The 24086-nt window shown below is 36.0% G+C and overlaps 2 long non-coding RNA genes across 3 annotated transcripts; both read right to left on the bottom strand.

Annotated features, from left to right (window-relative positions):
• Positions 1–2105: 2105 nt before the first annotated feature.
• LOC310894763 lies at positions 2106–4755 on the bottom strand. 2 transcript variants are annotated; one of them, XR_014580144.1, is made up of 3 exons: positions 4567–4755; positions 3671–3730; positions 2106–2241 (listed from the first exon to the last, which is right to left on the bottom strand). It is a non-coding gene; the product is annotated as an uncharacterized lncRNA (long non-coding RNA). The 2 variants fall into 2 exon arrangements; XR_014580145.1 differs by lacking the exon at positions 2106–2241 and adding an exon at positions 3487–3575.
• A 5326-nt stretch (positions 4756–10081) lies between these two features.
• Positions 10082–23648, bottom strand: LOC310894764. The gene is made up of 3 exons (XR_014580146.1): positions 23293–23648; positions 12467–12509; positions 10082–11538 (listed from the first exon to the last, which is right to left on the bottom strand). It is a non-coding gene; the product is annotated as an uncharacterized lncRNA (long non-coding RNA).
• Positions 23649–24086: the final 438 nt, after the last annotated feature.

Below are 24086 nucleotides of genomic sequence, written 5' to 3'. Positions count from 1 at the left end.
ATAGCATCGGACTTATTCAGACACACAGAAACAAAACAATGGACTCCACCAGCCTCACCAGTTGATGGTCAATGGAGGCCAAAACGTTTATAATGTCAACTTAGTCAATTGTTGATATTCATGGTGCTTGAATTCCTCACTTTTATCTATGTTCATCTTTACTCTCCAGCCCTCCAGTCTTTCCACATCCTTTGTGCTCCACCCAATGGCTTTGGGGAAGTCCTCTTTCATGTTTTCATTCTTCAGGGAACCACCATCCCTCTGAGGCTCTCATTATCATAGGAGAGGAGGTTGCTACTCAGTATGGCATACAGTGAGTCAGTTAAACTGTGTTTACAGACTTTGCAAAGATAGCATTTTTATTTATTTATTTATTTATTTTTTACCTATAGGACAACAGTGTGTTTAATTCAGCCTCCTTCCTCATTTTCTCCCCTCCCAGTCCTCTCCCTTCCAATCCCCAGGGCTTAAAAGGCTGACCAAGCTTTACAGGACACTGCCTGAAAGTTATGCAGAAAATACCTAAGGAATTAGAGTAGGGATAACAAGTGTAAAACAGGAACAGGAGGGTAGAACTGAACTGACAAATGAGAAAGAAATTCAGAGAGGAGAGAAGAAGAGTAAATGCAAAGAGGAAAGAAGATAACAAGATTGGGCAAGATGAAGTGAAAAAAAAATAATGAAAAAATGAAAGAAGACTGAAAAGAATATGAAAATACAAAAATAACTAGGAAGCAGGAGAAAGGAACCATAGAAAAATAAATCTACATTGTCAAGTCAGTTTGTAAAAAAATTGTTTTCAGTGATGGAAAAGAAATAAGTATTACTTTCAGAAACATCCTTTGGCATAAGCTAGGGGGCATGATTCACATAACCAGAGATATGAAAACAATGAGGAAAGATGGAAAAGACAACCCCCCACCCTGAAAGAAAAAAAAATTAAAATGGAAAATAGAGGAGGAGTAGCATAGGCCTTTCTAATGTTTGTTCTCATCTCCTTTCCTTACTAATGAGCAGTCGCTCCCTGAGCAGGGAGTGTTTGGCTAATGGCGTCTGAGCCCCAGGGCAGACAGGAGTGCCTCACCTCACCCAGTAGCCAGCACCTCTCCCCATTTCGGGAGTGGTATTCACAAGCTGGAAAAAGGCTTCAGGAGAATACCAGTGCACTTCCAGCAAGAAGGGGTGGACAATTCCATACCAAAACTTGTGTCGCTTTCCTCTTCCAAATGAGGAAGAAGGAAAAAAAAAGTGGCTGCAGTGTCAGTGATACAGATCAAAAAAATCTAAGCGCTCCTTTCCAGTGTGTGGAAAACACAAACACCCCCCACCCTCCCCAATATTGTACCAGATGGGTTGTCTCGTATCATTGCTTGATCTTCTTGTGAACATAGTCACATGACAAAGTCAAAATCAAAGTGTACCTCAGATATATATGGATGTGAGTGAATCAGTTATCTCAGCACTGGGAAGATATATATTGGTGGTTCACATAAACTTATCTTTTTTGAATAAGCTATACCAGTTCTAAATATTCAGTTCTTTAACAGCAGAACACCTTGACAAAATTTTATAAGTGTATGGCATCATTTATTCAAATGAATTCTAAAATACATCATTTTAAAACAATAGGATGTATTGTGTACAAATGCATTCGATTGATGGAGAGATGTTTTGAACCAATTTAAGAGAGTTGCAGCAAGTGATATTGTTTCTGATGAGTTCAGCAACGCAAGCTCAGTCATGCCAGTTTGGTGAGAAAGCTGAACCTCACCCAGCTGTGAGATTTTTCACTGGAACCTCAAAGCATCATGAGCAATTACATCTGAATGTGGGCAACAATTATAGCTAAAGCAGCAAAATACTTGGTATGGGTGAAAAACAATCAACATAGAGTTAGCTTAACTGTTGTGTTGTTTGTATTTTTCTCCCCAAAATGAGTCGTTTCTGTGTATGTGAAACAAGCCCAGCCATTGCACAGGGTTGCTCCTCCATGTCAGAGCCGCCCTAGCTTCCCCTTCCAGGGGAGGCAGAGGAGGGCCAGCACAGCTTGTGGTGATGGAGGCAAACGCATCTCTGCTGCAAGAACAGCTGACTCCTTAAAAGAGATCCTGCTTGCATGTAAACAGTCTGCACCACTAATATTTTCAAGAGCTAACCTTCTGCAAAACACTAAGAAGGCAGAGTTGCCAAGTTTTCCCGGTTCCAAGGCTGATTCTGATGTGGTTCAGTGGTAGAGTCTTCCTGCAGGAAAAAAAAAAAAAAAAAAGTGAAACTTCTAGTTATGGTTTTTACAGCACTTAGAAGTGACATTTAGAAGAGACTTCCTGCAAATGCTGAGTAATGCAACTCAAGCAGATCTTTGAGGGCTGCCACATTTCCAGTGATTAATGATTTCAATAGAGTGATTACCTACTGTGACCAGGTAAGTCCTTCCTTCAAGGTGTAGCTAGGATATTTGTGGGAAATTCCCAAACACCTGTAATACACTTGGCTGTCTGCCAGGGGAATCATGTAGGTACGTAAAACAAATGCTTACAGGTCAGCATCACCAAAATAACCAAGTAATGTTAATGAGAAGAGTAAGAGCAAAGTAGTTATGATTTTGACTCTATATTTAAGAAGTGTGGACGGAATTAAGCTGACTCAGTGTCTAGTTGGTTTACAAAAATCATCCAACTTTCACTTTGTTGGGTCACCTTTCATATTTTTGGGTACATCATCTTTTCTTTTTTGTTTTCTGTGTAAATACGTAGTATCATACATACTTGTCTGACAATAAACTCAGTATATTTGTAATAAGAATGATTCATTTGTAATATATGTTCATAATAAGAAGCATTAAGTTATATTACTTTGAAATTTGGAACTGTTCAGTGTACATTCACTTGAATGTCTTACAAACGTGAGTAGTATCAAATATCATAGTATTATCAAAATCTCCAGATAAGGTCAAAACTCTTAGACTCCAGTTATATATAAACATCTCAAACGTCACTTCAAAATCATAAGGTATTTCCTGCTATTTAGTTGCAGGAAGAAGGTGAACAAAAATGATTAAAGATTAGAATTATAACAAAAAGCTTCATTTAAAAAGACCTCATTATTTATTTCATGTTTTTTATTATTATTATTGTTTACTACTGCCATTATTTTAACTTGCTGTCGTTATGCAACATTACTTGGTAGTAATATGCTTCAGTGCAAAAATAGACTTCCCAGTATGTATTTTTGGAAGATGTCTTCTATGTTATATGTTCAGGTAGCTATCATTACAGTATTCATGCATCATTTGACACTTATCAGTAGAATAAATATTTATAGACTTAAAAATAGACAGTTTCTCCTTAAATTATAAATTATCTTTTAATGAAAGAAAAAATTGCATATGCAATTTATGATATGTATAGAAAGAGAATAGTTAGGATCTGACACTGAATAAAAAATATTCTGATTATATATTCACATCAGATACACCACAACCACTTGCCTTTCAACCATCTCATCAACTTCCATTCCTGTCAACTTTTCATCGCTGCATCACTGAATAGCTTTCCATTGTTTTTTTTCTTTTTCTCCTAACTGACAAAATAAATAAGCTTTCTTACCCCCCCCAAAAAATAGTTATATAATATATATATGTATTATAATAGTCATTCAAATGTGTTCATACTTATACTGTAGACAGTAACAAAGTAGAAAAGCAGATTAAATACATTTGGCAAGTCTTTTCCTAAAAAAAAAAAATCAGTATTATTATTATTATTACTTATTGCGGTTCCTACAACATTATTTATGTTATAATGATGATATTAAGCATTTTACCTCCACAGAAATCTCTCTGCTATAGTTCAAGATTAAAGGGATGATGAGAAAACGTGCATGAATTTATATTATTTTAACACATAATGCAAAATTCTATTTTTTTATATTAATTGGTTAATCACTATTTGCTTTCTCCAACTACCTTTTGTTTATGCTTGTAAATTAAGTAACTCGTCTTTAATATTCTGAAAATGTTAGCATCCTGAAAAAAATTTATGAGGACTAAATTATTACTTTTGCATACCCTAAGGAGAGTTTTCTGTTTACAAACGATGAAGCTCAAATAAATAAATAAATAAATAAATAAATGAAGTTGAATATTAAATTTCTTATATTCAGTATTTTCTGAAAACAAAATGATGTGTTATTATTATTTGACACCCAATGACCAATTCAAAGCACTCATAACAAGCCACTGCTAAATCTGCTGGCTATTGATGTTTCAAGAGTGTGTACATCTTCTGAAGTCACACTTCATTTTTTGGACATGGTTTACAACTTCAATTTTCACAAGACAATGTTTTTCATACCCCTAAAGTTCTTTAAAAGATTTTGCCAAGGAACACTTGAACAATTAACAGTGATCAACTAAAGAAAAAGGACTTAAAAAAATATCCATCATTGCTAGTCTCTAAGAAATATGAATTAGGTAATTATACACTGGTTAGATGAACATTGGACTTGCTGTTTTCCAGAGGTACCCAAGCCCACCATACCAAAGTGAACTCAAAACAGGTACATTACCTGCTCTGTGGAGCACTGACCTAAACAGGACTGACCACATGCCGTGTCCACAGCAGGAGACCAAGGCAAGAAGGCATGTGCCTACCTGAAATAAATGTGGAGGACTCTAGATCAATGTCTTTCTCTGCCTTAGGAATTTCAAATCATGTTTTTCCCTTTCCTCTGCAATTGCCCTAAATATTCCCTGCAGCTCCCTAAAATTCACCTGCAATTGCCTTTGCTATTGAGGTTGTGCCGCTGCTTGGCAGGAATAGGTCATGTAAGGAAACATAAAGGAGCTTAATGGTTAAAGCACTCAGAGTGCCCTAGTTTAAGGTGTTCTGTGCTTTTAACTAAGGATTATTTGCAACTAATATATTTCAAGTAGTAGTTATGAGCTTGATGTGGATTACAGAGCTTGACCTTTGAGAGATAATGACCCTCTCTGACCTTAAAATCTGTGCTAGGTTGATAACTTTGAATGAGATTCATACTCCTGAATTTCTAGAACCCTGTTTTATAAACAATGTGAAAATGTAGTATAATAATTCATGTTTTAATGCCTTGTTGTTGGGACTGTTCTTGATTGAAATGGATCAATGACAGATTGCCACTTTCTTCCTATTTAGTTGGGTTTTAAAACTGCAATGTAAATAAATTGAAATTGTGAAGGAGTTTTAGATTTTTTTTTCCTCCTGTCAACAGAAGTCCCATTTCTTATATTTTCCTTTTCTTGAAAGAAATGTGCCCAGCAACTGAGTTTACATAGTGAATCTACCATGCCAAGACATATTGAGATAAAATTTGTCCTTACAAATTCTATAGAGTTAAAAAATCTCATAAGAAATTTTATTTTTTAATAAAGTATAAAAGAAGTTTATTAAAATTTTGGAGAACTGACATTTCCCCAGTTTTCAGTAGGTTAATTGTTTTGGAACAGGAGAGAAGACAATGTAAAAAAATATGTATGCTTTTTATTGGGTAAGAGGGAGCAATAATGTATAATTACATGCTCATATATACTACATGCTTTCTTTGAAAGCTTGTTCCAGTGTCGTGTATAGTTTCAAAATCTAAGAAGTCAAAGCCATTTTCTTGCAAATAACCAGCCCACTGCTATGGAAATAAGTTTGTTATTGATGTTTCACATAGACTTCAAGCCTGCACACATGCAAACTTATACATAGTCCATTGTATAATTTATACTTTTTATATGTTATATGTGATGAATATTAATGTAATTTAAATTTAAGCACACTCTTGTCCTCTAGCTTTGAAAGCATTTCTTCACATGCTGAACTCTAAATCATTGAGATTACTGGTAGTCATGTTATGCATATCATCTAATGTTCTCAAGATTAGGTCAATTTTTTTGGTTAGAGAATTTAAAAAGATTATTTACATATACTTAGCAAATATTCCTATACTGCAAAACATACAAAGATGCATATTAGAATACCTTGTGTACATAGTGACAGGGAGAATCCATGCTGAAATATCTGCCTTTCTCATTCTGTCCTGAATCAAAAAATGAGTAGTGATGAAAAAGTAAATGACTGTTTTTTGGAACATAAAACCAGAGTACCTGAAGGTCACAAACGGTCTAAGGAATTTTGAAATTAATTGTACTTCATGTTCATATGGGTAGTGATAACAAAAGTTAAGGAATGTTAAACAATATTCTGAAATCAGGCATATAGCTCTAAGCTGTGTCTTTCTTTGTATTTCTTTTTTCACTATTAGAGAAATGTGAATATGTGAAGAAGTTTATGGGTATCTGCCATGTTACGGTCATTTACATATTAAAGATTACAGGCAGGAAGTGGCAATTTTTAATAGATTTTCAATTAAAAATAGGCAAGTAGTTAGACATCCAATGCAATACTGAGGGGAGTATTTAATCAATAATCCAGTAGCTTTATTTGATTGGCAAGAACTTTCTAATGGTGGTTGCATTTTAGAAAACTATTGTCACATTTTCGGAGTATGGTAAATTAAGCAGATAGTTTTGTTGTTAATATAAGCCAGGTCGTTGGAGATGTTATGTACAGCACAAAACTTAGAATTTCCCTTTCCTCTAACAATGAAGTCTGGATACTGGAACAGATAAATGAAAGATATTTTAAACATTCATGAAAACAAATAATTAAGTATCCAAGCTGTTAATTTTTGTAGCAGACTCCTTTATTTTCCATTAGCTTGTAATGAGAAAAATATCTCTTACTACACTGCTGACACACACTGGTTCTGCATTTAGTCAAATCACCGGAGTTCAGGAAATGAATTTGTCATTTTACTCTTTTTACAGTCAGATTACTGTTTTACATTGTTCTTTCTCTTCATAAGAACTCATATACTTGGTTGTAGAACAAGTAAGCAGTTATCAGTATACTAGTTTGGATCTTTTTTTAAAAGCAAACAAACAAACAAACAAGTTTTCCTATACAAAAGTAGTCTCATATGTTCCCTGATCTCTGCATGGTAGGAAGTAAAAATGGCCTTTGGGTTCTTCACTCACCGCAGGAGAGAAGACATGTATGTGTCAAATACTAAAATGAGGTATGTTAGAAGTTGTTACGATAACAGTTTTGGGGAAGTAATGATCACAAGCATGAAACAGAACCACACAGGAATATCTGCTCTACCCCCTAGGACAATTTCAGTTTACTCCCTGTTTTTACAGCAATGTTGTAGCATGTTATGTATTGAACAATTAAATGTGTGTCATCATGTTATGTAGCTGTATTCTTGGGACAGATTATTGTTCATCTCAGCAGGTGTACAGGAATTATATTTGAAAAGATGTCACCTTTGACAAAGGTGTCCTGTCCTTATAAAAGACATCCTTCAAGATGAAAGAAGGCTCTACCTGTGACTGTAATGAAAAATATGTTTTTTATTGTATATTCACACATAACTGTTTATCTTGGCAATTAAAGTTATTGTGGCCATAGTATATAGTCCATTTACATCAACACTCACATGTACATATCAACATATTCACATGCATGAGACTTATACATATAGAGCAGAGTCACTAGAAATTGGTATACGAAATTGTCACATTATCCATCAACATGCATGTTAAGACTAGTTTGTGACACATCTACCAGAATTGTTAAATGGCTATTTTATCCAATATCTGTTAAATATTGGATTCAATTAACTCAAATCTGTTAGAATATCTGCATGTATAAGTCAATTTAATAAATTACAAATCTATATGAGAAGTGTACTGTAGTTTGGGGAGTAATAACATCAGATTGCAAGAAAAACAATCTTATTTTTTTTTTAATTTTGAATCTTAAGTATAATAAATACAGATTTTTTTGACAGATATTCAATAAGAACTTTACCTAAGAAAGAGATAAAAATCAAATTTAATGATTTGCCCTGTTTCTTGAATTTTTGGTTAGTAGTTGGTTTCCATTTACATTTTCCTCGTCATATGTTTAGCTGTTTGTTGTGTACAAATCTACTGTCTCATCTGGATCTAGGATTTTTTCCTAGATCCTAGGATCTAGGAAAGCAACTAGAATTGTGACACTAAATTCAGAAAGCGTAGTCCATTCTTTCCATCATACTAACAGTGGCTATTTAAGTTTTAGATTAAAGAATGTATTGTTTCATCTGCTTAAATGTGTACAATTTTCTGTCTTTTTTCCCCCAATTCTCTCTCGTTCACCACACTAATTTTGTTGCACTTCTTACTTCCTGCTCTGGCATGCTCTGTCTCCTTGCAGGTGTAAGTCTGTAAGCAGTAGACTTGTAGTCATTCTGGTTTTTTTTAATAAATTTAATACGATATCAGTGGAAAGAGAAAATAAGGCCAAGACATGATGGTAGGACTTGTTGATTTAGAAGGTCTCTTACAACCTAAATGATTCTATGATTCTGTGATTCTATGACATTTTAAAGGCTAAATTATTTTGGCAAACACTTGTTCCTCTAAATTGTTGCTGGGAAATGATTTATTTTCACTGAGTAGAGTCTGTCAATGGACTTGTGCTTTATCCAAGAGATTGGCTCTGTGAAGTTCTTTCAGAGGCTGTCAGAGAGCCAGTCTTCTCCTCACTGAAATTTATTGACATTGTCTTTGACTTTGCCCACATCCTTCAGCTGAAGGAGTATGAGTTCTCCTTTCACTTGATACCAGATGTGATATTTCCTTTCACTGGAAAATTAAGATCCAGCTTCTGCAGACATCCAATACCCATCTATCTTTGCTGGTGCTCAGGGTAATTGCTCCATATATTTCAGTGAGACTAATTATAGTTCCAAACAGCTGTTTGGGAATGTTCTTTTTATATTTCATAATACAATTCTGTAGTATTCCCTAAAAGGAAATTTGTTCCAGAGGTCCATTATAGTTAGAACCAAGCTCATTAATTAAACCAGACTGCATCAATGCATTTATATAAAAACAAAGGCAGCAGCCACACCTTCTCCTGGGTAGCAGTGCATCTTCCAGAGCCCCTGTTTCAGGGAAGAGGCATTCAGGTGAAATCTGAACATGACTCACGTGCTCTTGCAACTAACTGGATTATTCACCATAGGTGTAGTCACTGTGCAGAGGCTTGCCTTGCTTCTCACTTCTGCAAGACCAGATTTGGAAATAGTAATGGTAGTACATACATGCCAGAAATACTTTATCAGATATTTCAGATTTGTACAAAAATTTCAAATGTTGTAATATTTGCTAATTGGGTTCAATACTTCAAAGGCTTTGATCTTTTTGTTTCACAGCAAAGTTCAGAAAAATAACTAGCTAACTGCTGTGTGGTTTCAAATATTAGATCTGCAAACTCTCACACATCTCTGCTTAAAAGGACGAAGAGACAAAGCAGAATCAGTGACTCCTATATTACTTTCATTAACTCTCACAAATCCAATTTTATTCACAGACTGGTAGGGTCTATCTAGACCTACTTACACAAGACTAGCAGTACAGTTGTTTTCCTGTTTAATATGACTCTTTGGACAAACTACAAACCTTTTACAATGTATGCATGAGATTAAGGGAGATAAGTGCTTTGGAAAAGCTGCCATAAAATTCCCATTTAAATTACAATCTTATTTCCCAAATGCTAACTGTGAAGTTGCTACTCATTAATCAACAGAATCACACAATCTAGTAAACAATCTGTGTAAACAACTTCTTAGCTAGAAAACAAATATTCTGGTAACAGGGTTTGCTTAAGATAGAAATCCTTTTTTAAATCTTATTTATACATTTTCTTACTCAAGTAAGATTCTTAAAGCATCTTTAAATCATGCACATTGAAGTACAATACTTTTAAAATAGCAGATGTTTTCATCTAATTCAGATAGAAGAAATATTTCCTAAATATTTTGTATTTTCGAAAATAACAATATATGTATATATATATATTTAAATGCTTATTAGTTTCTATCTCCTATTCTCTTATGGCTTTCAGCATATCAAGCCTATAATCCTGATTCCACATCTATCAGGCCTGAAGGCATGCCTTTATTTTTTGACTTTGTGAAGATGCCTCAAAGTTAACTTCTGACAAAGATACAAATTAAATATATTGTATTGGTACCCTTAAGGACATGTAGAAAGACAACTTCCCTTAAAAGGTCTGGTGATATATGTAATGGTATTTCCAACATTTTCAGGCAAAGTTTGTTTTTCAATGCTTAAATTCACAGCCAACAACCCCCCAAACCTAAACCCAGTTTTCCTATATTGTTATAAAATTGCACAGAGGAAAAAAATAATGGGTAACAGAAATCTCAAGGTTTTTTTTGTGTAACAGTAGTCCAGGGGCTCTTTGTCCCTCATCTTCCTCCCTGCTTGCAGGGTCGTGTGTTCATCTGCTCGTACCTGTGGACTCCCCCAGCCCCATGTGTCCCCAGCTCTCTGGAAATGCACCCTGAGGTCCTTGTTTTGGCTGTCATCAGACACCCCTCTAGTGAGCCTCAAAAGAGGTGACAGAAAGTGATGCCATCTCCTGGCTTTCTCCTATATGCCTGTTCCCCCAGTCACTGTGGTGGAAATTGTGCATCACTCTATGCTTAGTGGGTGTGCTTAAAAAAAAAAGGGGGGGGGGAGGGGGCAGGCGTATGGGAAAATCCTTTGTATGTGTGGGTTCACCATGCTAAGATTTTTGCTTTAATGGAGGGAGCCCAGAGTGCTGCAGGGCTTTTTGAGGCCTGTAAGAAGTGTCTCTGACCATGGAGACTTGGCATATTTCCACTGTCAAAGAAACAGTCGGTTTCAGCCTTGTTTAATTAACAAAGAGTCTCTGCAGGGTCACATAAAGCACATTATTTATACATAAGTATGAAATCAAAATTTGGACTGGGTTAGAAAGTGACCTGGAGAAACTGCATGTGCAGGCAAGGGTTGTGTTTCTTGGCACAGAGCTGACCTCAGTGTAGAAGGTGACCCTTCCACTGGTGATTTTCATTTTCATTAACTGCAAAAATGAGAAATAGGTATGAGCCCATTTAACTTTATTTTTAAAACAGCTCATGTGGTTAAACAAAATACAGAATGTGCGTGAGTATCTGCTTTTATGGATATTTTATCAATGACGGAGTGATTTATTCAACTGTTTGCTATTGCTTTACCACTACAGCCTTGCAGAAAGAGCTTTGGTTCTTGAGGGACAGATCCAGGCCCAGCTGGAGAGCAGTAATGATGTTTAAGGTCACTTGTCAGAACTGGGGCGTATGCTGCAGCTGTGCTTGCTCCTCCTTAGCTCTGTATTTGAAGCACTGTCTCTGCCAGGTTCATAGCTTCATGGGATTATGCTCTGGGGCTGTCTTAGCTTGTTTCAGTTTGCTCAGGGGAAGAGACTGTACTTGTCATTTGGCAAAATGGTTATTGTTTGTCTTTATTTCCAGATACTTTAATTGAATCCTGTGTTTTCTTCAGCATTTCTTCTACACTTTTCATCATTTTTTAGTTTTTTTTTTTTTTTCTGGTCTGATTTAAAATACCAACACAGCTCCTTTGAAAATCTGTAAAAAAGAAATATATATATATACATATAAATTATCATAATCATGTCCACTCCACAATTCCATTTTTTTTTCCTACAGCCACAGTAAAGACTGCAAAGTATTTAGTATGTTATATTCCCTTCCTTTCATTGGCTGCAGCGTGAAGTAAACACAATGTATTTAATGCGTCTTTGTGTATCCTCTGTAGTATATGGACTAAGTGATGTGCTGTTGGTTGTTCTAAATTATTTCTTTGTGGTTTTGTTTTTCACATAAATACCAAAGTCTATTAGACAATGAGCCTCTTTAATTATTAGCTGAAATATCACCTTTCCAACCACGGTCTGAGTAGCAGCAGAGAGGCACAACTTAAACGGTGTCTTTGTAATTTTTACTTTTTTTCTTCTTCTTCTGTTTTCACAGATTATTTTATATTCTTTTCATCTGCACCTTTCTGAAGACTGCTTTGTTAAAATTTATAATATAACAGGTTTCTACTTGCTTCCACGATAATAACTGCATTTTGACCATGACAGGTTTTTTTTAAGGGTTATGCTTTATACTGAAGTCCAGTCATGATTTACAGTTATGTTATTTCGTAATTTATTTCACATAAAGTATCTAAAGAAAGTAATAAAATAGTGAAAAACAAAAGAACACATTGCAAGTGTATCTTATAATCTAATACACTGTAGAGCATTGCGTACCCTTTACTCAGCCTGTAAAAGTAACAGGATAGGTATGTGCTTCTGAGTTCATTTCTTCCATTTCTCCTGTTTCCAACAAAATAAATGTCAGGATATTGCTAATTATAGTTCAATATTTCTCATAACTAAGGGATTTCCTTTCTTATGCACTCTTAAAATTAACCTGAAATGATACTGTCAAACTAGCAAGCTATATATTTTGTTTCTTATGTTGCACAACACTTTTGGCACTGACTCACCTGACAAGTTAGGTGCTGCTACCACAAGTATCTTGAAGATAATCTAAAAAAATAATTGAAATCAGTTGCTAATCCTGAGAAAGTATGAGACTGTAACCAGAAAGAAATCACAGAGGCAGGTTTTCTTAAAATCATTTTATTTTACGGGGTTATAAAGCAAAGCTCTAAAGTGATACTTTAAAGTCAGAAATGCTCTTACACCATACATACCAAAAAAAAAAAAAAAAAAAAAAAAAAAAACCTAGAAATGTGATCAGTGATAGATCTTGAGCTGAAAAAATTTGATTTATGGCTGCTGCATAAGCTAGCAGTGCTCTAAATGCTCAGGAACAAGTTCTAGCTGCCACAGCAGGCAGCTGGTGGCTGTGCATGTCACACTGGAGCCTGGGTGGCCCTGCAAGCAGGGGCAGGGTTGCAGAGTCCCACAGCCAAGGTGTTTGGCAGATCCTCTGTGGCAAAACCCAGCAATGCTGGAGGCAACCCCTGGCCCTTGGGACAGTGGTGTGCTTGTTACTCTCTGATGTGTGGTCCAGACACAGCCTCTAAGCACACTTGCCCTCTTCTAGGTAGGGATAGAGCATGGATTCACAGAAGATAGGGCTCACGCTGGGGCTAGGCAGCACGCAAGCCCCACAATGCACTTACTGGGACTTGCGTATTACTACTGCAATTTAAAGTCCTTCCGAGGGGAAGGGATAGAAAAGTGTGGTTTGTCTGCAATTACCACAATTTGGCCTGAAGGTTGTAAATAGAAATGGTTAGATTAGAACAAATTAAAACTTGAGTCATGCACTCCTTTCTAGTTTTTAGCATGGTAAAAGCTATAAACTCAGGAACTAATTTGCCAGCCCAGTTGCAAACAAAAAATGAAAGAAATTTAGGGCATAGGAAATTGTTGGGCTTTTTTTTTTTTTTTTTAGATGCGAAGAGCTCACTCCTTGCCTTCCTTGTTTTGTGAAGATCATTAGAACTGGCCTCCCCAAACCTTCCAGACACTCAGAACTCCAAATTCTTTCAGAATAAGATTTTGAAGAAATTTTCAAGCTAATATTTTTCCTTGGAAGAAGCTCACTCTACCTGTTAATCAAGTGATCTTTAAATCTCTTAGTAAATCCCACCTCTGTCAGTTAACCTTTTTGACCTCTTCTGTCTCTTTGCATCTATTCCTGTGCTTAATCCTTAAATTGTCAGTGTTGCGGTTGTTCAAACTAGGTTGCAAATTTCTCAGGGAGGGAACCTTGTCTAAATTTGTATTCGTAAGACACCGTTCACATACTCTTCACCTAGGGCACTGTATGGGTAGTAATGACTTTTCTGAGTGAATAAGAGATTTATGTAAAACTCTTTTTCAGAATACTTGTTTGGAGAAAAAAAAAAAAATTGAAGTTTACAATAAAAGTTATGATTAGAACATGTATGTTTCTGGTACTAAAGATATTTGAATGTTACTTTTCTGTCAGTAATAAATGGAATTCAAATTTAATAACTGGAAGTACGTTCATTGTAATTAGCATTTATCTTTCAAAAGCATTTATTTTACTAATTGTGTTGCTATTGCCATAAAGCAAAGTGTTATTGTCATAAAAATAAGTCATTTTTAAACATAATATGAACTTTACAGGGACAGGAAGGTATTTAAATTAAGTGCCTTGCTTGGGTCCACAGAAAAAAAATGCACTTACTGTTGTTGGTTTTATACGCATGTAATTCCACAAAATTTCAATGCAATTACTCTGAACTTGCACTCTGTTGTAAGACAGAAGCATGTCATATTTTTTCTTAGGAAGTCTCTATGCCAAAGATTGCTGTAGGCTGTGTGAGCTCACTAGGAAAGCACCAGTATATACCTGCCATGTTCGTATGCGCTTCCCTTGATCCATTATTGGCCACTATCAGAGAGGCAGGGAGCTGGGCCAGCTGGACCTGCGGTTTTGTTTGGTACAGTTGCTTTTATAGCTTTAGATGTCTGTGGAGGACTTAAGCTCATCCTATGTGAGGCAGACCAAACAAATTAAGGCAATACAACTGTTGTTTAAAAATCATTCCTGATATTTTTGCAAGAAGCAACATGATTTAAAAGACTTGTTTCCATAGGAAAAAGCCTGGAGATACTTTTTCAGTCTTATCTGACCTTCTGTAGCAAACCTCACTGGATCTGACTCTAATCTCACTTACTTTGCAAATGAGAAACAAACTTCACTGAAATGAATGGAATGTAATAAAACTGGATTTTAAATTAGAATTGGGCCAGTAACACCACTTTAGAGGATTGTCACACAGCTGACTACAAAGACCTCTCCTTGACCTAACTGTGAAGATATGGAAAACCTGGTGTGCTGGCTTCATTTGAGATTTTAGCTTGAAATTACTGAGAATTCAGTTTCTTATTCTTACTTTTAATTCAGATTTTAATGCAACCTAATTTACAATAAAGACATACAAACTCCAATGAAAATCACAACAGAGGAACAGAGAGGGAAAGCCAAGTTTCTCTCTTGCTGTTAGAAGCCAGAGATCCTGTATTTCATGTATTTACCAGTTTGTACAGAGCTTGGCAAAGTTTACATAGTGTTGGTGAAGATCTGCTGTGAGCTGTAATATGGGGACAATGCGACTGCCAGAGCTGTTTCCAACTTGTCCTGAGGGCTTTTTGTGCTTATATATGCCCCACCTGCAAATGTGCTTAACTAAAAGGCTAGTACTTACAAATGACATTCAGTCAGCATTTTCACACGATTAACTTGCCAATTAAAAATGGGCTTGGTACTGAGTTTAGAAGTTAACTTAGATACTCCTAGCTTGGGCAGAGAGTTGCTTTCAGGCAGGGTGAGGCCAAGTCTGATTTTGTAGGAGGTGTCATGCCTGTCTTGAGAGAGACGCTGTGACTCACTGGGGAGCTGGCGCAGCCTCGGCTGAGGACTTGCTGCCCTTGGCCCTTTTCCCGACATCACAGGCAGAAGCAAGAGCACTGCTGGCAGATAGGAGCGTGACTTGTCCCCAGTGAATGGCTGCGTCTTTGCCTGGAACCTCTACTGTGTTTACTGGGGTTTCTTTCACTTCCCCTGCCCTTACTTAATGCTACATACAATGAGTTCAGAAAAAAAAATAATAAAAATAAAAAAATAATAAAAAATAATAATTTCCGTCATCATTTTAAAATCTTTAAAATAATTACTCTGAGTATAGCCTAATTATATGTTGGTTCCACTGCAAGAGGAAAAGTATATGTGTCTGGAATTTGATGACTGTACAGCTCAAGAAAAAAGATTTACAGTGTTTTAAGTATATTAATTACATACTTTTATATTAAGAGAAGAGATAGAAGGTAACACAAGATGTTTTTCCTCTAGGTGACATAAAGGCAGAATGAAACAGCTACTTGTCCTTGGAAAAGTACATCTGTGGTGGTTTTAGATGTGTTGTTCTTGGATTGTGAATTTTTTGTGTTTTTTTGTTTGTGTGTGTGTGTGTTTTTAAGGGGAAAATGCTTATCTTGGAGATTATAAGCATGAACATATCTGGAAAAAAATAAATTGTTTTGGTGTGATGAACATATAAAATACACGTCAGTATGGGAACAAATTGGATATTAATTAAATCTAGGTAGGCTTATGCACATGACATTATTCAATTTGTGTAAATAATTGTGATAACTGTAAATACAAATTAGATGTTTGTCCTTTACACCTTATGTCTGACATTTGTTTTATGCATTTACACATTAACATGTGAGATGTTGTGACATAGGGGCTTACCTTCTTGACTTCCCCACATCATAATGAAAATTAAAATTTCAGGATAATCATAAAAGAAAGCTTGATTGTTTTAAACAATTGCAACAATTAATTTTGGTCTGTACTAATATTCTGAATTAGTCTGAATAATAATGAGGAAAATTATATTTCCCTATCACTGTCCAAATCAAATAGCAATACAAGTTCTCCCAGTGGCACCTGTGTAGATATCACTCATCAACACCTCCTACTGTTTGTGATAGCTGTTAGGGCCTTATCTTCTGTACAAGATGAAACTTGATTCATTTACATTTTCTCTTTTTGAAGTAACAAGTAGTAAAAGCCAGAAAATCTCTGAGATTTATTTTTTTTTTTTTTACATGTTCCCTGTCACTGTCATTCATGCCTTTCTACTTTAAGTCAACATAAAAAGCAGATTTTTTTAAAGGAAATACATAGTGCTGCGAAGGAACTCCCCGCTGACTTGTCTCTGACCATATGACTGCCTTTGCTTTGCTTTGCTTTGCTTTGCTTAACAACATTCTCCAGACCTTTTCAGTGGAGGGATTACATTTTTTTATGGTTTTGTAGCATCTTCGGCACTATTGGTGCTCTTGTAATACAAATAATCAATAATACTTATGTGAGTCAAATATCAACAACTATATTTTAATATATATTCTATAATATAATATATTCTAATCTATATTCTAATAGATATTCCAGACAGTAATTTTACTACTCCCATATGATATTTTACCCCTAAAGGTTACATCAAACTGTGGAAAAGGTCCATACCATAGAGCTTTAAAGTACCTCTTTGGCTTCTTAGGGAAATGGTAACTCTTTTGTTTACATGGAATTTTCATTCTGCATATCCTGCTTTGCTGTATTTGCCATTTTAAAATAATGTAAATAATTCACAGAGACAGAGGTCTAATAGCAGCAAGTAACATTCAGTGTCAACTAACACAGATTAACTCATGTAGAAAGAAAGAAAAATGAAAAAGTACATGTAAAACCTGCTATGGTGAGGGGGTTCCTGCATACCAGCTTTCTCAGCTCTGAAGTTGTTATGATGATTAAATCAAAAATGAGGTCCTTTAATTTTATCTTTCTTGATGACAAAATTCAGAAGCTGAATTCTGACAACTCATTACATTGACCCTCAGTAAACTGAGCCAGCAATGTGCACTTGCAGCCCATAAAGCCAACCATATCCTGAGCTGCATCAAAAGGAGCATGGCCAGCAGGTCAAGGGAGGTGATTCTCGCCCTCTACTCTGCTCTTGTGAGACCCCACCTGGAGTGTTGTGTTCAGCTCTGGGGCCACCAGCACAAGAAGGACATGGACCTATTAGAGTAACTCCAGAGGAGGGCCATGAGGGTGATCAAAAGGGCTGGAGCACCTCTCTTATGAAGACAGGCTGAAGGAGTTGGAATTATTCACCCTGGAGAAGAAAAGGCTCTGGGGAGACCTTACAGTGACCTTCCAGTACCTACAGGGGGACTACAGGAAAGCTGAGGAGGGACTCTGTGTCAGGGAGTGTAGGGATAGGATAAGGGGGAGTGGCTTTAAACTAAAAAGAGAAAGTTTCCAAGAGAAACTGTGGATGCCTCACTCCTGGAGGTGTTCAAGGTCAGGCTGGATGGGGCCTTGCCCAACCTGATCTAGTGGGTGGCATCCCTGCCTAAGGCAGGGGGTTTGGAGTTAGATGATCTTTAAGGTCCCTTCCAACATAAGCCATTCAATGATTCTTTTATTCTCTAAGAGTGTAGTTTTAGATTAGGTATTAAGAAGAAATTCTTCACTCAGAGGGCACTGGAACAGGTTGCCCAGAGAAGCTGTGGATGCCCCTTCCCTGGAAATGTTCAAGGCCAGGTTGAGTGGGGCTTTGGGCAACCTGGTCTGGTGGGAGGTGACCCTGCTCATGGCGGGGCGGGGGGGGTGGAACAAGGTGATCTTTAAAATCCGTTCCAACGCAGACCATTCTATGATTATTCTATGATGATGAACTGCAGTTGGCAAAAGCACACCCATAGGATGCTTGTTCTTCAGTTAGCGCCTGTTGGCAGAGGTCTCTAAGTGAATAGTGCTGAGCCTATTGTGTCTTAGCATAAATGTTTTACCAGATTTCTTCAGAGAGCAGGATTTTTAAATCAGTCGCAGGCTTCTTTGTTAACCATTCCTTCCTGCAGGAAATTTCTCCTTCTGTCAATAGCTGTGACACTGTCTTTCTACAGTCAGTCTCCGTGAAAAACCTGTTTACTGACCACTGTCAACGATGTGTCTTTGGTTTGTGTATCCAATGATGTAGACTCTATGTTGTCTTGAATATTTGATTTGTTTGCAAGACTATGTAGCTAATGCTATCTCAGAGTCATAGACTGGTTTGGAATGATATTTAGATTGCCTCGTGCTTCAACATTTTCAGGTTCACTTAAAATAGGAACCTCATTCTGGTAAACCATCCTATGCTAGCTACAGACCCTTGACTCACTGTGAAGGAGCACCTGTTTTACTCCTTTTATATGTAACAAATGTGACTTCAAGATCATACAAACTTGACTATTAACTTTTGTTTTGAAAATGTATCGGTAAGCCTGGAAATGAACAATAATAGGGGAAAAAGAGATCACAATTAATTTAAGATAACACAGGGTAGCAGCAATATATTTCTAGCAATGTTGATTAAATAAGATTACTGAATTGTTTTTGTACGAGCAAAAGAGTGTCAGGTATTTAAAAAGCACTCAGCATCTGCCTGACGTTCAAAAGGCTGACACACTCAAGGAAATCTTTGTCCTTATTGTCTCCAGACTGAGTAAATGGCATTAAAATGGTCAGCCCAGAACTGACTGTCGTAATATAAGGCTACAAAAGACCTTGACAGGGTCAATGAGTCAAGCTCCTTGTTGTTGTAAGCAAAAACGTCAGAGATGTCTTTTCTCCAAAGTTATCAAGTTCCCATCTCCTAATAATTAGATGTGTTGGCTGCTGTCCTTTAATTATAACCTCATTGACACTGCAGAAAACTGATCCATTCTTTGTTTACATTGTTTTAATTCACTGGAAAGTAGTACAACTTTGGGTGGAACATGCACAGGTTCCTCTCCTTCAGTTACTGTAATAATCCTCTCCTAGTACTAACTGTAAGAAAATGTTGTTAAAATGTGTGTTACAAGACCAGAGGATTTCTGTTATAATTTGTGGAAATAGTATACAATCACCAGATTGAATATTTTTGTAATAGGAATCAGATGTGTTGAAATACAGCTTTATAAGACTTTGAGTTTTTGTTCTTAATATTAAATAACTTCTTCACAAATCACTGGTGATATTTATGAGACATAGTCAAAAAACATCCTTGAGCCTAGATATAAAACAGTTGTGTTTAATGTGAGGCTATCTTTCCAGGCTGGAGAAGGTGTTTCTCAGGGGATCTCTGTCACACAAATAGGCATGGCAGCTCTTGAAGAGCTTCAGCCCTCCTGGCTAATGTTAGGGAAAAGTGAGATTTACAGTATATAAGCACCTTTTTTTCATCTCTTTGATTTTCCTGTAAAAATATAGTTTCTGACTGCGAGGGTAAATAGAAGTCTGAATTTAAGAAATCAGAGTTTCCAAAGGGAAATAAATGTCAGTTCTGATTTCAATGAGATCGGTTTGTTAAGTGTGTTATATCCCAAAGATTTACTGGCCTGCAGTAGTACTGGACTCGTGGACTTCAACTATGTGATGGAAAGGGTATAAAGCCTGACAGCCACGAGGTGCTTCAAAGTGACCAGAAAAAGACAGAGGCAAAGATTTTCCACTTTTGGTTTCCATGATTTAGTGCTCTTTCAGGGAACTTTCTAAAACAGAAGTTCAATAATCTGGCTTATTTTTCAGGCAATAACACTTAGCTTTGAGTTTAATTCTTCCTTTTCTCCTTACTCCATCTGAGGGGAGTGGGAGTTTCCATCCCAATACTATTATTTTTTATATACTCAGGCACATTTTCCTCATTTCAAACTTTCAGGCAGGTTTGGTCACCTATTTCCCTACTTTCAAAAGTCCTCTTCCTAAATCATTCTCACCGTTTTTCTTTCTCTCAACATTTTTCTATGGTTCCCTTTACCTTTTTATGTTAAACTCAGGCTCCTTCAGTGCTAACAAGATTTACCCATCCATTTACATGTCTGGTTCCCTTCACTCCCTTCCATGCACTTGCTCTACTTCACTTAATCATCTGTTCCCTAACTGATTGCTTTGTCTCTTTTTGATGTCTTGCTGGAAACTTCTCTTACTCTTTTCCACCAAACTTCCTCTTGTAGAGAGAAAGGTTCACATCTGACTTTGAATGACACCTTCTCTTTCTCCCTTTTCCCAAAGTCACTAATATCATATAAACTACCGTTTTCATTGGTTTACCTTGTGAGTTATTTAAAATAATGAAACATCTTACTTGGTTGAAAAAAATAATTGGATGTTGTAACATTTGGTAGGAGAATATACTTAAAATAAGAGATACTTCTGTGGCTGGGTTTATTTGATGACAGCATTTTTTTTCTGCTGAGAGTTTAAGGCAATGTACTGTATTACAGCTGGTCAATTGTTGCTTTTCATTAATTCTGACATGATGAAAGACCACAGAAAATGGTGAGGTAATATAGAAAAAAAAAAAAGAAAAAAAAAAGAAAAAAAAAAAAAAGAAAAAAAAAAAGGATTTTATTAGAAAATATAATTATTTAGATTTTTTCTTTTAAACACCCTGAGAGTGTTTTTCACTGAGAGTGGATCCCCCACTCTATCTAGTGTATCAATCTGTCACTCTGCATGGGATATAAAGTATTACTGCTGAAGCTAAAACAAAGGCTATTTTCTGAGCTGCACAGGTCACTCAGTCAAGCACTAAAATTAAAAAGTAACTCTAAGTTATGGCTGTATACGTGTATAAATAACAAAGCAAACCACCTGTATCTCAGAAATTCATAGCTGCATTTTTTATCTTATCATGAAAGTTGTTGGACAAATCTTCATGCAAGTTGAAGTAGATTACAACCTTCCAAATAAAGGTACTCAGAAGTTTTGATTCTCTTTCTTGTTAGTTTATGTTATTCCATAGTAAATGGGTTGGATCTTAACTTATGCTTTCTTGTTAGTTGCGTAATATGAATGAACTACTAGAAAAGAAAGGAAGTGACTCCATATTAGTGTGTAATTTCTTTGGGCAGTGAAAAGCCCTTCCCCTCCAGAGCTTTCCAAAGAGGTTGATACAGGATTTTGTTTCATTTATTGCCCTCTGGAGCAGTCAGGAGTCTCTGATTAGCCAAGCCATATTTCTTTGATAGTTCATACTATTCATATTTGTATTAATATGATAGTTCATACTGGGGCTCCATGCTATGTAGCCAAATGACAGAATAAGTGCCAAGAAAGGAAATGACATTGGTAGCATAGCAAAGCGGTAGAAAGCTCGGTTAACTTCTCAAGTCATAGATTCCATTAATATTGAATAGACATCCATGTATGTTTGCTACTGTTGAGTTTTAGTCACCATTACTGGGGCAAACACTTCCCTCTTCCGCAAAAAAAAAAATAAGACATAAGCCCTTTGCTTTCATTTATGCCAAAGTGTCATAACTTTCCTTTTGACATCTGCTTGTTTTGCTGGTTAGATTCACATTTGCTCACACAAACTTGCTTAGCATGAACCCACAACAATAACCCAGTTATATTACCCAGAAAACACCCATGTATTTTGTCCCTTTTTCCATCCCAAATCTTCTATATATATATATATATTGATATATATATTATTTCATATATATATATATATATGAGATCTGACCACAGAGATGAAGGTAACCATTAGTTTAAAAGTGCTATCAATTTTGTAGTCTGTCTGAGCAGTACAGCTTTCTGCTTGGAACTGAGGATTGTTTTCACCTGCTAGATAAGTAAAGAAGATCTACAAGGCCCAAATAAATACTTCCTCATTCATTGTCTCATTGGGATCTGTCAAGAAATTGCCAAGTGAAACATGTACTTAACTAGTGTATTCAATGATTCACACACTGCTCAGTTGCAGAGTATATTTAACTAAGATTTCAGGTAGACTAATACTGTAAAAGAGGTCTATATAAAAATTAACAATACTACCTGTATTACAGGTCAGGTTCTTCAACCTATAATTGTCTGTCTTCCCAATCCTTATTACATACATTTTGCATTTTCTTTCTGTTTTAAATGTATGGTAAGTGCATGGTTATAACAATTTAATGACTTTTAAAAATATATTTTAGCATTTAATGTCATTGATGGCAAAAGATAATCCTGTAACATATTTTCATAGAAATCTTAAAGTCTCTTAAATATTTTGTATCATAATGGAAGATGTGGTGAAAATATATATTTAAGCTACAAATATTTTTCCTACTTTTTTATGTTTTCTTTTTTATGCAGATCACACTGTATTTATTTATAGTTTATTTATACTCTGTCAGACTTGCTGCAATGTTCTTTGGAAATTAATCTTGAAAGACAAGTTTATAGTTATTGGGTAAGTACCCCGAAAGTATAGATGCACTATTTGAATATTTGCAATGGTCAGGTAATAAACAAATAGCATAAGATGACTGTGCTGGAACAGACCAAGATAACAGACAGAACAGGATACCAAGTAAAAATTATAAAAGCAGGTAGGTAGGTAATGATTTTCCCAAGCATTTTAACAGGCTGATTATTTGCAACTTGGGGAGTACATGAACTCAGTATATCCTGTGACCCTATAGATTTTACTTCCATGAAATTCTTCAGTTTGTCCTTCAATCTGTGCAAACTTCTAGCTTCTAAAAAATACTGTCACTATCGTGTTTATTCTTAATACATTCTGCATGAAACAAAAAAAAAAAATCCTCGTGTTTTGAACCAACAATCTGCAGATTCATCTGATGTCACTACTACTATTGAGAGAGACAATGAACAACTGATGCCTATTCACCCTTCCCATGCCACTCCCCATATTTTATGGCTTTATCATATATCCCCTCAATTGCCTGTTTGCCAAGCTGAAGTCTCCTAAACTGTGTAATTGGAAGTTGTTCATACCTTTGATCATCTTTTCTGCTTTTCTCTGGATCATCTACAGCTCTTCCATACTCTTTTTTGAAGTGGGAGGATGAGGACTGCATCAAACACTCATTCTGCGTGGATCAAGTGGGACCCTGATACTTAGATACTGATACTTAGAGCAAATATTTCTCACATGAACTTGGGGTTTACATTTATTAAAACATTTAATTCTCTTGATTTCCTATTACAAGTCAGGATTTGAAATTCAAGATTGACTAATGAATACTGCTTTTGGCATAGCAAATTAAAGTTTGTTTTTAAGTGATACAGCTCCCGGCAACCATATGTTTGCAAGCTGTTTGCCTATGCTGAAACCAGACAACATAGATCCAGTTCTACCTTTGAATGTTTAGATAATAATGAGTCATGCTAATATAGGCTGTCTAGAACAGTTCAACTGCAGCATACTAAAGAATTTATTATAAAATATATTAAAAAGGAGCATATACACAAGTGAGTCACAGACCAGAGCAGTCCAACATGCTAACAAGCAATGCAAGTGAGATGTGTCATCCTAAAAGTGTACATGCTCTGGTGATAGCCCAGCTGGGACCACTTGTCATATAGTATAGAAAAAGCAAGGCATACAGTGAAAGAGCATGTGCTGAACAAGGATACCAACCCCATCTCTTTTCCATATTTGATGCAGTTATTCAAAAAGTTATTTAGTGGAATTTCATCCCACAGTTGTGGCAGACCATTTATGAATGTAAACAGTGAAAAACTGGCCTGAGTCAGCTCTTTGTGTATGTAAGCAATGGAAGAAACTG

The sequence above is a fragment of the Anser anser genome, assembly GCF_964211835.1.
Source record: "Anser anser genome assembly, chromosome: 2".
NCBI classification, from domain to species: Eukaryota; Metazoa; Chordata; class Aves; order Anseriformes; family Anatidae; genus Anser; species Anser anser.
The sequence above is the reverse complement of the archived record's forward strand: the minus strand, read 5'-3'. Positions and strand labels throughout refer to the sequence as shown.